Raw genomic sequence first — 14219 nt, forward strand, 5'->3', positions numbered from 1 at the left:
ACAATTGGCTGTCTGCTCCATTTTCAGTGTTTTCCTTATTGATTTATGTTATTTATACTAAAGGAAATTAATTTCTCTTTTATGATAACTCATAATTTTTCCAAATTTTTCATATGAATTTTCAGATTGTTTATGAATTGTGACATTGTGTTTTGAGTTTTTGAAAATCAAATTTACTAGCCAATTTCTTTCATTGCTTTTCTTTTTTTATACTTTGTGAACTAAGTAGAGGAAATCTCTACTATATATCAACTCATTCTTTCAATTAAAAAAATAGTTCCTACATTCAAAAACTCAGCAATCTAGATTAAAGTTAAAAACTGATGAGACTGATTATTGCCATTCTGTTAGAAGTCCATTTGAAATCATCAGCCAGGAGTGTATTAAGTATCTCTGGTGAAGGAGGACTTGGCACTGACCCAGACACAGCTCTATTAATAGGCAATACAGTTATCTCTTCTGCTGTGGCATTTAGCCAATGGCAAGAACCCAGAAATTCTAACACTTGGAAAGAAGATTTGCATTGGGGCATCTGCATGTCTAAGGGGTCAGGCTCAGGGTTAGTTGACACCAGGGCGAGGATGGAAACAGGGAAGAGGACAATACCAGAATCAGTCCTGATGGCAGTTTGCAAATTTCAAGACACAGAAGCTTTTTAGAAAGGTGAGTCTAAAAGGGGTTCAATTGACCCAGTTCTATGTTCTCTCACTATTCTCCTACTGCACTGAACACCTTTCTGAGTAAAGGCTGCCTTATATTTAAATCCTATGCTTCTGTCTTTAGAAATATTCTTCAGCAGGCAAAATTGCCTCCTCAGCAGCATAAAATTAATCATAGCTGATAATATTAATAATTAACACCAATTAAACTCTTACTATGGTTCAGACCTAGTTCCAACACTTTCATATTCATTGAAGTTTTGAAAGCCCTTTGAACTTATAGAAACTATAATTTTCTCCATTTTATAGTCGGAGAAACTGAAGCTGAGAGAAGTTCAGTAGTTTGTCCAAGGTTGAGCCAGTGTTCAAAACCAGACAGCCTGGTTCCAGAGTTGTCACCCTTACAATTTTCTATGCTATTCTATATTTTTCTACATTTGCTAATAAAATTTTTGAGAATAAGTATTAATTTTAATTTATATATGTGGAAAGGTATATATATATATATATATATATATATATATATATATATACACACACACACACACATACACATATGTAGAAGAAAGGTATGTAAATATGATTTGCTCATGTATCTGTTTATTTTTTATTCTGGTCAATGAAGAGGGAGAATTGGAAAATAATTTTAAAATTCTTGGTCATCTAGGTCTCTGACTTCCCCACTTTCTGATGCCTCTACTAGAATATAAAGAATAAAACAAAGGAAAAACACAAACATGGCAATTTTGCTACAGTTTGAAGTTAATTCTTCTTGGGATTGATTTAGAAGACAGAGAGATTAAATAGAAGGTTGAAAGTCAGATCAATTTTAGATACCTTCCTAATCTATTCCCACCCTCATGGGGACTTCCCTGCCTGCAAACTTCTTTGAGCAGACAGCAGACTGTGCATTGGTGAATTTCCAGTAGCAACACAAGTTGAGCTATATTCAAGTGCAACTTCCAGCATAGTAGATGGACACTTGTCTCTGAAGTCTTTTCTCTTCCCACCAGGTTCCCCTGCTTTCTCATGGCTGTAATTTCAGAACTATTGGTGGTCCAGTCACTGCATGGGGCCCAGAGAGTAAACAAAAGAGACCACCACACTGCCATCAAACTGTTTCTCATCTCATTCTCTCTACTCACCCTCCACAGCACTGTAGACTGGTATTTTTAATGTGAATACAGTCACCTCCCTCCCCTTAAAATTCTTCCATAGATTCTCATCTCCTATGGGATAAATTCTAACCTCCGTAACTTGTAACTGTGTATAAGACCCTTGAGGATTTAGCTCCACCTGCCTGTTCATCCCCTTTCTGTCCTCCTGCCTTGAAGTTTACATACAGGCTCCATGACCGAGTTGCATGTCTTCAAAAATGCTTTGCTCTCTTACACAAATATGCTTTGCCTGTTGTGTTTCTTCTGCTGGAATATCCCCCACCTACTGTCACTCCCATAAGCATACCCTTAAATGATTACAACTTTGGATCTTATTTTAAATACTGCCTCCAATGTGAAGTCTCCTGATGCTTTTAAGTGATTCATATAAACTAATTGTGTACTAAACCTGCCCCCATGTGCATTCCTCACATTGTGTGGTAGAGCTCATTATGTGTCTGCCACCCATCTGAATGATGAGCTCCTTACAGTGGGAAAATTCTATTTTTTACCATTAATTATCACCAGCTAGCCAGGCTGGTGACCTGAGCTGGGTTCACAAGAGCTGGCTACATCAGTTACTAGAAAAATGGTGAAGGAGCACACAACACAGAGAAATACCTTTTGCTTGCAGGAATCAGGGATGGCTGTCAACCTTAAGGGTCCCTTGGAAAGAGACAGAGAGCACACCTGAAACCATTGAGGGGAAGACATTCAAGAAAGTTCAACCCAAATGAGGCAAGGTATTGAGTTTCAGGAGGGTATAGCCCAGTCCCATTGGGTGACGCCCACTCCCAAAGCTTCACTCACCTGTCAAGCAAAATGAGGTCCACCTGCTTTTGCGCACAGCCTAAGCCAGGTCCATACCACCATCACCCAAGGCTAAGGGTACATGCTTATCTCCTATGTGGCAGCTCCCAACAGTTAATAAATTAATAGATAGGTAGATTAATCCAATAAGGAATGGATGGATGGCTCAATGAAAGAATAGATGAATAATATGTTTTATACAGTGATGATTTCTTATATCATTCTTAAAAAATTGCAAAGAATCTCATTATGTACATTCTCACTTAAACAAAATAACAAATCTCTGAAATGGTATTACTGATAACATACATATAAAAAATAGAATCAGAGAAACTAAGAGACTTGCCAGAGGTCACACAGTTTGGGACAGGCCAAAACTCATGGTCTTTCCAATATGTGGCAGCACTTTCTTATTATATACTAAATAATTCCAATGTACTAATTTAATGAGTCACATATTTATCAATTTTTATAACAGAAAGACTTTCTGAGCCAACCTTTTTATTGGAAATATGTAAAAGTGAGGTCTAGTGATATGAAATTGCCTAAATTTGCACCACTCATTAGTGGCAGACCCAGGACTGAAAAAATGGTTTCAGGGATAATTTCAACATTTTAGGTTCATATAATGAGGCTGCCACTCACTGACTATAAAACTTAGGGCAAGTGGCTTAACCTCTGTTTACCTCAGAATCCTATAATGTAAATGGGCACAATAATAGTACCTATTTCATAGGGCTGCTGTGAGGATTTAATTGAGATAATCCATGGGAAACTCTTATAACAGCAAGTGCTTTATAAATGTTAGGTATTAACCACTTGGGTGGTTCTTCCTCTTATACAAATAAATAACATTAAAGATGTGTTGGTTAGTGGTAACAGTCACACTCAGGGGAAAAAGGTAAAAGGTGAAAAGTGCTATGATGCAGTTAGAGGAATAGAAATAGTGAGAGAACTGGAAGAAATCATGGGAGAATGATGTGGAAAACCCAGTCTGAGGTCACAAACCCACTGTGTTAGGCTCTTCCTTTCCTGAAACATCCACTTTCTGAGAGAGAAAAATTAACATACCTGCATTGCAAAGCTGAAAAACAACACTGTAAACCTGATGTGGTGGTACATACCTGTAATCCCAGCAGTCTGAGGCAGGAAGATCACAAGTTTAACGCCAGCCTCAACAACTTAGCAAGGCCCTAAGCAGCTTAGCAAGACCTTACCCCAAAATTGAAAAATAAAAAGGAGTGAGGATGTGACTCAGTGACTAAGCACCCATAGGTTCAATCCTCCGTACCAAAAAAAAAAAAAAAAAAAAAAATAGGAGGAGGAGGAGAAGAAGAAGGAATACAACAGGCAAGCATTTTTTATTACTTAAATCCCACTTTCAAATAATTAGCTGATTCCTCTCTTCCCTAACTTAAATAAATAAATGTACAAATATGTATTCTACATACAATTTATGTAGATACAAAATATAACCATCAGTTTGTGCACTATCTTATCAACTGAAGGACCATCTTTTATAATAATCGTTTCTCCTATTAAACTCCATCCACTTGGTTTTCTGTAGAGGGAAGGATTCTCCATGGTTCTCATTAATCAGCCTCATCAAAATTGCATTTACACATTGAAATCTTGCCAGTTTAGCTTTTAGTAGCAGTTAGATAAGGCAGGGTTTTAGTAACAAGATTGCACCAGCTTACAGGAACAGAGGTCCCTGTCTCACTCATGCCTCATGTCATGATAGATTGACTGCAGCTCTGAACCTTCTCTCATTCTGTGACTAGCCTGAAAGAGCAACTTTCTTCTAAAACACCGTGAGCATCACAGCAGAGAAACGAAAAATGGCAAAACAAGAACCAGCTCTCAATAGTCTGCTTAGGGCAAGATATATACCATTTTTGTTGACCTTCCTTGGTCAAAGCAAGTCACATGACCAAGTCTGTCCTTAGTAAGAATAGGAAGTAGATAGAGATATTGATCAAGGAATACAATCTCTCATGCATTCTCTTGCTATCCTTATTGCTTCCTTTTATTTTCTCCTACTGAGTTCTGTAGATTCTATCTTTCTAAGGCAAATTGTCTTTTACATACTTTCTGCTTATTTTGTGATGAGTTTTGTAAAGTTTGTTACGAAACACAGTGTTACTGCCCCAAAGCAGATACACATTACTTACAAAAACCAGGTGCTTTGTTTTGTTTTTGTTTGGTTTTTGCCAAATTCAGTAGATGAATTTATTCTAAAGCAAAATCTCATGAATTTTATATTGTTTCTCTACTCCCTATTAGACTAGTGTCTATATTTTCTAATATGCAAAGGCTTTCAGCTCATGGGACTTAGTATTTGTATGCATTATATATTTTGTATTTTCATAAAGATTTTCTAATCAAATGATTGAATGAAACTGAGTGCATCTCCTAGAAGAAAAACAATGGCCTTGAATCCCAGCTCTAGCACCAAACTGTACTGTAATTCATGATGTCATTTTTAATGGAATTGGTGAGACTGGAGAGTGTTCATTATTTAATGACTGTAATGGGCTCTGAAAGCATTCTGCTTCCATGTGACTGCAATGCCAAGCCACCAAAATCAAGGGGAAAGAAAAATTACCTAATTACCTTGGAAGTCATTCTCTCCATGAGTCAGGGAAAAACTAACTTCTGCGTAAATTTCCTCACATTCAGTTTCCAAAATCATATTAACCAACTTGAGTTTGTATTTTTACTCACATTACCTCAAATCGCCTCAACTCATTCATTGCTCTAGCTCAGTGAAATGGAGCAGAATCAGATCTGAGGTAAGACAAACTACTTTCTTTAAGGAGCTCCAAAATGGATCATTTTACGAAAAGCCATTCATGGTAGTGTTCTCAACTCTTTCTCATTGCCATCCACTGTAGGAGTTTCCTGGAACCTGCTGTACTCTCCTGTGATGGATGAGTCCAGATCTTTTACCAGGAAATGTGGAAAATTATACTCATTTGCTTGAAAATAAATCTGCATGTAGTTTCATGCTTGGGACATAGAGAAGCAGTTATGTGGCTTGATCTTTATGCCTCTCTTATTTCAATCTTTGAGGCTAGCACTGTCCTGTTCTCCCCCTTCCCCACTACTTCTTTTATGGAGATGAATGGGAAGTTTTCCCTCCACTGAACTTTTGCTTTTGTAGCTACAGAACAAAAGACTGAAGAGACAACTCTCCACTGTGCTTTAGCAAGGATATCCCCAGGGCCTTTCTGGAAAACTCACAGCAGGTAGCCACTGACATGAGGCTATAGAACATTTTCATGTCTGAGGACTTTTCATTCTATGGACTTTTTGAAATAAAATGATTAAGCAGAATAGTAGACATCTAAGAAATCTAGCTTCGTTCTATGTTTTGGAATGATTTTTTTTCTTTCCAAAGTTAAAACAAAAGATTTGAATTTTTAAAAGATAATTTTAAATTCAAATCTATGGATTTTTTCTTTTTGGAGCTAATATAACTCCAAAAAGATATAATGGAGCTTTATTTCCTTTTGTGAGGATGTTTTTGAATATTTATGGATCCTCTAATGTCACAGACTTAGCATTCTATTCATTTTGATGACATAATTTTCTAATTAACCAATGCTTACCCAAAGGAAAAAATGCTTAACAATATGTTATACTTCGGATCTGGAATGCCCCCCAAAGGCTTATGTGTTAAAGGTTTGGTTCCTAGCTGGTGTCACTGCTGGTGGCACTGATGGTGGAGGCTTTAGAGAGGTGTTACTGGGGTAGAGTGTCCTGGAAAGATATAACTTGTCGCTGTCCCTTCTTCCCTCCTCCTCTGCCTCTCCCCTAGCCACTATGAGGTGAGAAGCTTTGTTCCACCATGCCCTTCTGCCATGATATTCTGCTTTACCACAGGCTCTGGAATAATGGGGTCAGCCAACCATGGACTGAGACCTCTGAAACCAAGAGCTGAAATAAATCCTTCTTCCTCTCAGTTGATTTTCTCAGGTATTATGTCACAGTGACAGGAGGTTTACAAATAGCCAAGCACAATGCCAGATAGACCTGAAAATGGACTTCTATTTATAACCAAAACAGGGCCTTGCCATCCACTACCTTACTGTCTTTTAGAATCTTAAGGCCCACCTCTGTGAGCTTACACATACAACGCATGACTTACACATCTTTGTGGATGTTGTCACCCTTCATCAGTATGTCTGATGTCCCCAAATGGGGAGCCTCACTGTGCAGCAGCTTTGGCAGGCTTAAGTCATGAATTAAGTAGAAACCACATGGATTTCATAGGTCTTCTTGTGCTGTGGGATTAGGGATAAACACACACACACACACACAAACACACACACATTTTCTAGAGGCTTTTTTTGTTCCTAGAAACCAAACTACCAGGCAATTTTAATACAAGTTTTGCTTCATCTTCCTCACCTCTAACATAGAAACAATAAGTTTCTCATTTCTAGATGTCCTACTAAGAGTAAAGCCTTGGACATTTTCAAAAGAAAATCAAGCTAGTTGAAAATCATCATAACAAACAGTTAAGTCATTAGAAATTACTTGATTTGCTTTTTTTAATTTCCTAATCATGCTTATTGGAATTGCAAACATGTTGCTGCTAAAATAAAGATTTTTTTCTCACTTATTTCAACTGAGATACCAATACATTTCATATCATATGCCAATTGAATATGAAACAGATCACCACATGTACAATTTGTCCCAAAGAAAAAATTAGATAAATTGTTCCCTAACTCACCTAGTTCACTTTGAAAATATAAAAAAGGGGGGAAGTAAAAAGTGAAAATAAAAAAGAATTGAGAAGAGATTTCTGTGGAGAAAACCATGATTTAGACTTCCTCCCATTTACTCAGAACAGAGATGTTTCTGGAGCAGAACAGCCTCACTTCTCTCTGACACTGTGAATGGACTTTCAAGTCACCATTTGAAGAACCAGGTGTGTCCTTGCAGTTATGGGCACAGAACACTGAAGCCTCGGTTAGCCAAAGTGATCTGTGGTCTGCAATTCAATAGGAATCTCAACAGGGCTGGATCCACACTCCTAAAGTTTTGTTGAGACGAAGGTCATGTGTTTCTGGGAGATCAGATCTGGGTATCTTTGTAGAGAGAGCTGGCATGGTGCCAAAAGGGGTTCTGTAAAGCTGAACCATCTGGAGGAGACAAATAATCCCAAAGATAGAAGCTGGAAGACATTTGATTCCTGGGAACTGTAGAAGGTAGGTACAAATGGCCATGCAACACAGAAATGGATCTGACGAAATTGACCATCCTAAAAAGAACAAGTCTCCATGGATGAGAATCTCAAAAGAGCCCACAAAGGAGGCTAACGCAGAACCACCTTTGGAATAAAGCTAGTCTGGAAGAGTAAATTTATGACCTTTCTGTTCCCTTACTCCTACGCTTCTAAACCTCAACAGCATCAGAAACAAGCTCAAAAACTAGGATGAGAATACTGTTGAGAAGGAAAACACACACACACACACACACACACATGCCAACCTGCTCACTCTCATCATGTCTACCAGCTAGAAGCAGGCCTGACTTTTATAAAAGGAAACATCTGACACTGAATCAAGCTCAGTTTGTTTAACATTTTATACTTGGCACCTCTGATTTATTCTTTGAAATTAGGTTTTTACCTAAACAGAGAAGATAGGCTATGCTAACATTGAAGCATGAGAAGAAAAGTTATGGAACCTAACCCCAAAGCAAGAGATAAATTACTTTCATTGAACATCTGAAATAGGACTGAGGGGGACAATGTAAAATTATGTTTACTCTACATGTTATGAGTCATGTTTATATTACATGCTATAAGTCATGTTGTTCCACAAAGTTCTGAATTTCACAACTAATCAGTTTCAGTCTGTCTCTGTCTCTCCCTGCCTCTGCCATTCTCAAGGATATGTATAGATTTATCGTTAAAAGGAATCAAAAAGAAATACAAAGATTGAAAACAACACTCTGAACACAAATTTGTATCTTCCGATAGTTGGTGTAGCTCAGAAAACAGAACTTGCACATAAAGTACCTAACCCAAACAGCATCTTACATAAAGTGAGTGTTCAAGAAACAAAAGCTGTTATTACTTTAAACACCCTCTTGGGTGCTAGTGAAGGAAGAGTCATCCTTAGAATCACTTTCTTTTTTCTCTTTGTATGCTGTTCTGTCTGCTACTTTACAAAGAAATGGATTGTGTTCTGCAGTCTCTTTCAACTCATACCTTTTATTTGCAGATACCAAGCACTTTCCAATCATGAGGAAAAGTAAAGCATACTCTTACATTCCAAACCTTGATGAAAGTTAAATATTTACAAAGTTCTGGATGGCAAATAAAGAACAATTCATTGAGACAGGTCCTGTAAGAATGATTCTTTATATAAGTTTGGAAAATATTATCAGGAATTTTGGCCTCAACATTAGAGCAATAATTCATCTGACCTTTACTGGTATCACTGCTTTTAACATCCTCATGATCCATACAAGAATAAAATGTAACAAGAGCTGCTAGTTAAGCTAATATTCTTCTTTAGTCTAAATTTCTGGTGGTGCCAATTACATCCATCTGGAAGACATAATGAGTGAAGGAGGATTTTTTTTTTTTCTATTTTCCTTCTGTCCTTCCCGGTTCCAAATTTTTAAAGTGCTCAATTTTTCAGCCATTGAATGTCACAACAGAATTTGAAAATCTTCAATTTTCTGGATTTTCTGACAATTTGCATCCTCAACATCAAACACTGGAATAATGACTAACAATTTAATGAATCTTTGTGATCTTCACAGCCCTTCCATTATTCATTACTCTTGCTATGCCCCCAGGAGCTAAACTTTTTTAATCCTAATTTATGGATTAGGAAAACAAAGCACAGGGCAAAAAGTAGCTAATCCCTGCTGGAGTTAAAACTTAACCATTAGACTTCTGAACCCAAACTCACTTTTTATTTCCATATTTCAAACTTTCTGAGCCTCATTAAAGAAAATACTTTCTGCTCTTTAATGGAAGTCTGCCATCCATAAAGAAATAGATCCAGCAGTTAGGACATATGAAGTAACACTTGGTCTTTTATGGTTATCCAATTAGGAGATGCGTCCAGTATTCTCTGGGCCTTCAAAGTTCCTCCTGTGAACAGACTTCCAGGGAAGATAGTGAGACTGGAAAGGGAAGAGGTGATTGAGGGGATTAGTTATCACATGGTAGCTGATTTTGCAAGGAAGGAGAGCCTTTGCCACTTGTGGTTTAACCTAGATGTTGATGGATAATGAGCCAAGTCAGGGGGGCTGTGGAAAGGTGATCAGGAAGAATGAAGAACACTCAAAAGCATTTCTTGTTAGCTGTAGCCCAGCATTAGTCAGGGCTGGGGCAGCCTTGCATACTGAATCTATTAGTGAATAACCCTGTTTGAATTCTCATTGTGGTCTGAGTAGGTACAGATGCAGGTGGGCTTATCTGGGATGGTAAGTGATATGAAGAAATAGAGAACATGACCATGAAGTGCTTTGAACTCTAAAAATAAGCTCTGCTACTGTGAGGGGCCATCAACAAAGACTGTTTGTGGTACTAGAAGGAGATTTTAATTGTGCTTTGTAAGTAAACTTGTTTGCCTCAACCTACAAGAAAAGTGACTGATAAACGTGACTTACCAAGTAGACATAGCTCTTAACCTTACTGTCACTAAGGAAAAGAGCACTGTTTGTTTGCTCTCTTTCTGTGCCATACCTTAAAGATTGCTAACCTCCATCCATTGCTTTGTGAGCTATATTGTTCCTTCTTTCCTAAAGTCTACAATGAAACTCTGAAATATTATTTGGCCTTTTATCTACCTCTTGATCCTTCCTTTTATATAATATTCTCCATTATTAAACAATAGAAAAAAATATTGAACTTCAAAATACAGTGGTTAAGAGTAATGTTTCTCAAAAGATTAACAGAGTCTTGTAAATTTTTTCCAAAGTGCATTTTAATATGTATGACCAGGTTTCTTGAAAATTGCACAAAATGAGGTCACCTCATATTATTTTCTTTTAAAGTCATTGGCTAGAAAAAAAAAAGAATCAGAATTAATTCTTATTATTGCATTATCATGTTCTTGTTCCTTGTTGGCTTCAATAACATTATGAAATGAATGCTACTTTGTTAGCCAATGGATTTAGCAAAACTTGTGTAGCTAATTTTTTATTTGGGCTTCTCTATAAAAATCATTTCAGGCTCTCAACAGCTTTTGGCATGGGACAATTTAGTATTTTCTCAACATACTAATGAGCCTCATGATTTATAAAAAGAGGGGATTGGATCATTTTAGTACAATAAAGCTACTCAACTCAGCCTATCCTTCAAAATTACAAGTAAATCTTTGGGGAAAATATACCAAAGGAAAGTTTTGCATGATTGGTTTGTAACTATTTGCAAGTCATAATATCTTAGAATTCTTACAACACATGTACTAAAAGCCAGCTTTAAATTTATCCAAATCCCCTCAACATGTCTCTTCTTATAAGCCCCACCCAAGCCGTGGAGATAAGTTGCTATTCTTGTTCCAACAGGTCTAAAATTCCATTCCCAGGGACAACACATAAGCTGTTACAGAGAGAGTTAAGTTCAACAAATACATATAAACTAATTTATTAAGTCAGCCAAAGAAAAAATAATTACCTTCCTTGCAAAAAATCTGTACTTAATGTGAAGTCAGCTTTATACCCTCACTTTTCTTTCCCTGGAAAACTGCAAATGTAATAATCAAGGTGCTTCGAATTAACTAATGAATATCAGGCCAAGGTGAGGTCACTGTCTGCTAGAAAATAGATGCTTTGTGGCATTAGCATTCACCTTGTCAGGAGAAAATTATAAAGCAATCCTAGTCTTTGTCCAGGCTCCAGGCCTAATGGGCCTTGTGGAAAAAAAGAGAGAAAGGGGTAGGGATGCAGGGGGGAAACAGAGATACTCCTAAACTGCTGGAAAACTACAAAACTGTACTCATATTCAGAGCCCTGCTGCATAATCCACATCGCACATATAGTCAGTTTCCTTATTATGAGATAGAAGAAGAGGGTAGATACAATACACAATAGGACTTTTATTTTTAACTTCTCTCTAGATCTGATCCAATATTTAAACATCATAAATTATTATGTGAATTTTTTATTTTCTCTTTCTGGACTCCTCATCCAGGACTATTAAATAGCCAACAGCACTCAATCTATTTTCCTCAGATATTCCAGAAGATCTTACTTGGGAGAATGAGTCATTCTACATTTTGATCTTTGGAAATCCATCCAAATCAAAGGTATCTACAACCAACAGACATACTTAGCACCACCTGCTATAGTTTCAGTCACAGTATTTATCACTTTTTCCCACCCATTGTTTTAACAAAACCTAACAAACACATAGACTTGAGTCAAAATCATCTGTATCTAAAAATAAATTAATTAATTAAAATAAAACTGTATATTGCAGCTCCTCCCCCACTTCCTTTGTACAATTCACATATGTCAGCCTCTTCTTTTTCTTCCATGACTTGCTTATATGTTCAAAGAACAACAAGTAAAACTTTCCACACAGCATTTGCCCTTTAGCTACCCAGGTGTCACTTGATAGTAAACAGCGTGAATTGGTCAAGGTGGAGTAGGCAGATACAGCTGTGTGGTGCACGTTTGGGGACTCTGCAATGACTTGCTTCTGAGGTGCCTTCTGAAAGTGCATTACCAGCTTCACACCACTATACAGACAGTAGGCCCTAAAGTAGAAAAAAGGTCCATTTTCATAGTCATTCTCTGGGAAAGAGAGCTCAGAAAATATCCTGTATTAAGTCCTTGTTCCTTCATTTATTCTCCCTTTTCTCTGAGTCTCCATTTTCTCTTTTCTCTGGTAGCCTCTCCCATTCTAAGTTGCTTCTGGAAATAAAAGTAAGTTCACAAAAAAGAACAGGAGACATATACTTGGAAATATCTTCTTTCAGGGATTGATCTGAAAGAAGGAATGTTGTCAATCACTGATCTCATCTCCATCCTGAGAAGCACATAATAAAGTACTGAAAAGTGCTATGCAAGGCCAGAATTTGTTTGCACAATTTGTCCCATTGAGCTTCAGAGATTCCAGAGATGACTCATGGACCACCACAAATACAAAGATGGGAATAATCTACCAGGACACCTGCCCTAACCCATTATACACACACACACACACACACACACACACACCATAGAAATGCTTTTATTTGTACAGTTGGCACTTCATATCCCCACACTTCACACCTGTACATTCAACCAACCAAGAATTAAAAAATACATTGGTAGTAAGCATGTACAGACTTTTATTTTTGCTATTATTCCCTAAATGATACAGTATAAGAAATATTTACATGGCATTTATATTGGATTAAATATTGTAAGTAATATAGAGATGATTTAAAATTTACTTGAGGATGTGCTTACATTATGTGCAAATACTATGCCATTTTATATAAAGGGCTGGAGCATCTGCAGATTTTGATGTCCATGGAATCCTAGAATCAATCCCCTATAGATTTGAAGAACATTTGCATTTTAAATTTTAAATCTCTATATAATATTTTCTTTGAAGAAAGAATTTCTCTCCGCCTCCAAACACACAAAAAAGGTTTCAATTCAACCTCTTAATTTCTTTATTTTATAAATGAGAAAAGTAAGGTCTAAACATATTGAATGACTTTCCCATGGTTATATCAATAATGAGTAACCATGCAAACACTTGAACCCAGAACCTCTGAATCTATATGTAACCTCTCTTAGGATAGATATTAATATTATTTTCCTTCATGTACAAGTTAAAGTTTTACCAAATGATCACTCTTTGTGACCTACATTAATTTATGCAAAACAAGGTAAATTTACCATTAAACTATTAATATCAATTATTAGATTCATTTTTTATTCCAGTTCAATAGATCAAATAAACAAAATTCAGTAAAAGTAAACTTTCTTCTTTAACAAATATTTTGAAATCATTCTAAACCCTTAAGTAGACTTGTCTTCAAACTTTTATCCTGACATATGTCAATAATACCAAGAAAAAGGCTTTGCAAAGATTACATAACTCTTGCACATCTATGTGATTAAAGAATGATCCAGACCCAGAGTCGATTTTTAACATTTCTTTAATATATTCATAAGAAGTAAAATCTTGAGGAGTGGGGTGGGTATGACATGATGAAGTCTTGAGCAGATGAAATTTTATTTTTCATTTATTCATATGTAGTTTCTTATGTACATCTATAAGTATAAACAGACAGCGGAAAATAAATGAACCCAGAAAAGTAAGCTTTGCCTTCAGGACCACTTTTCTAAAGACCTTTTCTCTTTTAAGAAAGAAGCTAAAATGTTGAGCAGATATTTTTTTTTAAAGACTTGCAGGCTAGAGTAACATACTTACTCTGGTAAAATACCCCATATTTTAGGTTAGGGACCCAAAGGGCTGAGTCCTAGGAGTAAGAATAGATCAAAAATGATTCAATTCTTGCAGGGGCTAAAATGTAGCTTCATATCTTATTAATTTTATGATTAGAATGAGATGATCTGGGATCACTGATTGTCTCTAGCCTCTTGCCAAAAT

At 36.6% G+C, this 14219-nt stretch overlaps 1 long non-coding RNA gene across 2 annotated transcripts in view; it reads left to right on the forward strand.

Moving 5' to 3' along the window:
* Positions 1-512: 512 nt before the first annotated feature.
* LOC124105232 (uncharacterized) overlaps positions 513-14219 on the forward strand; it is a 58714-nt gene continuing 45007 nt past the window's right edge. For both annotated transcript variants that reach the window (XR_006855673.2, XR_009228582.1), the window contains exon 1: positions 513-663. This is a non-coding gene — a long non-coding RNA (uncharacterized LOC124105232). The remainder of the gene's footprint in view (positions 664-14219) is intronic.

Source organism: Marmota monax, unplaced genomic scaffold (assembly GCF_021218885.2).
Source record: "Marmota monax isolate L192 unplaced genomic scaffold, Marmota_monax_Labrador192_F-V1.1 WCK01_AAM20220418_F8-fsc00070, whole genome shotgun sequence".
Taxonomy (NCBI): Eukaryota; Metazoa; Chordata; class Mammalia; order Rodentia; family Sciuridae; genus Marmota; species Marmota monax.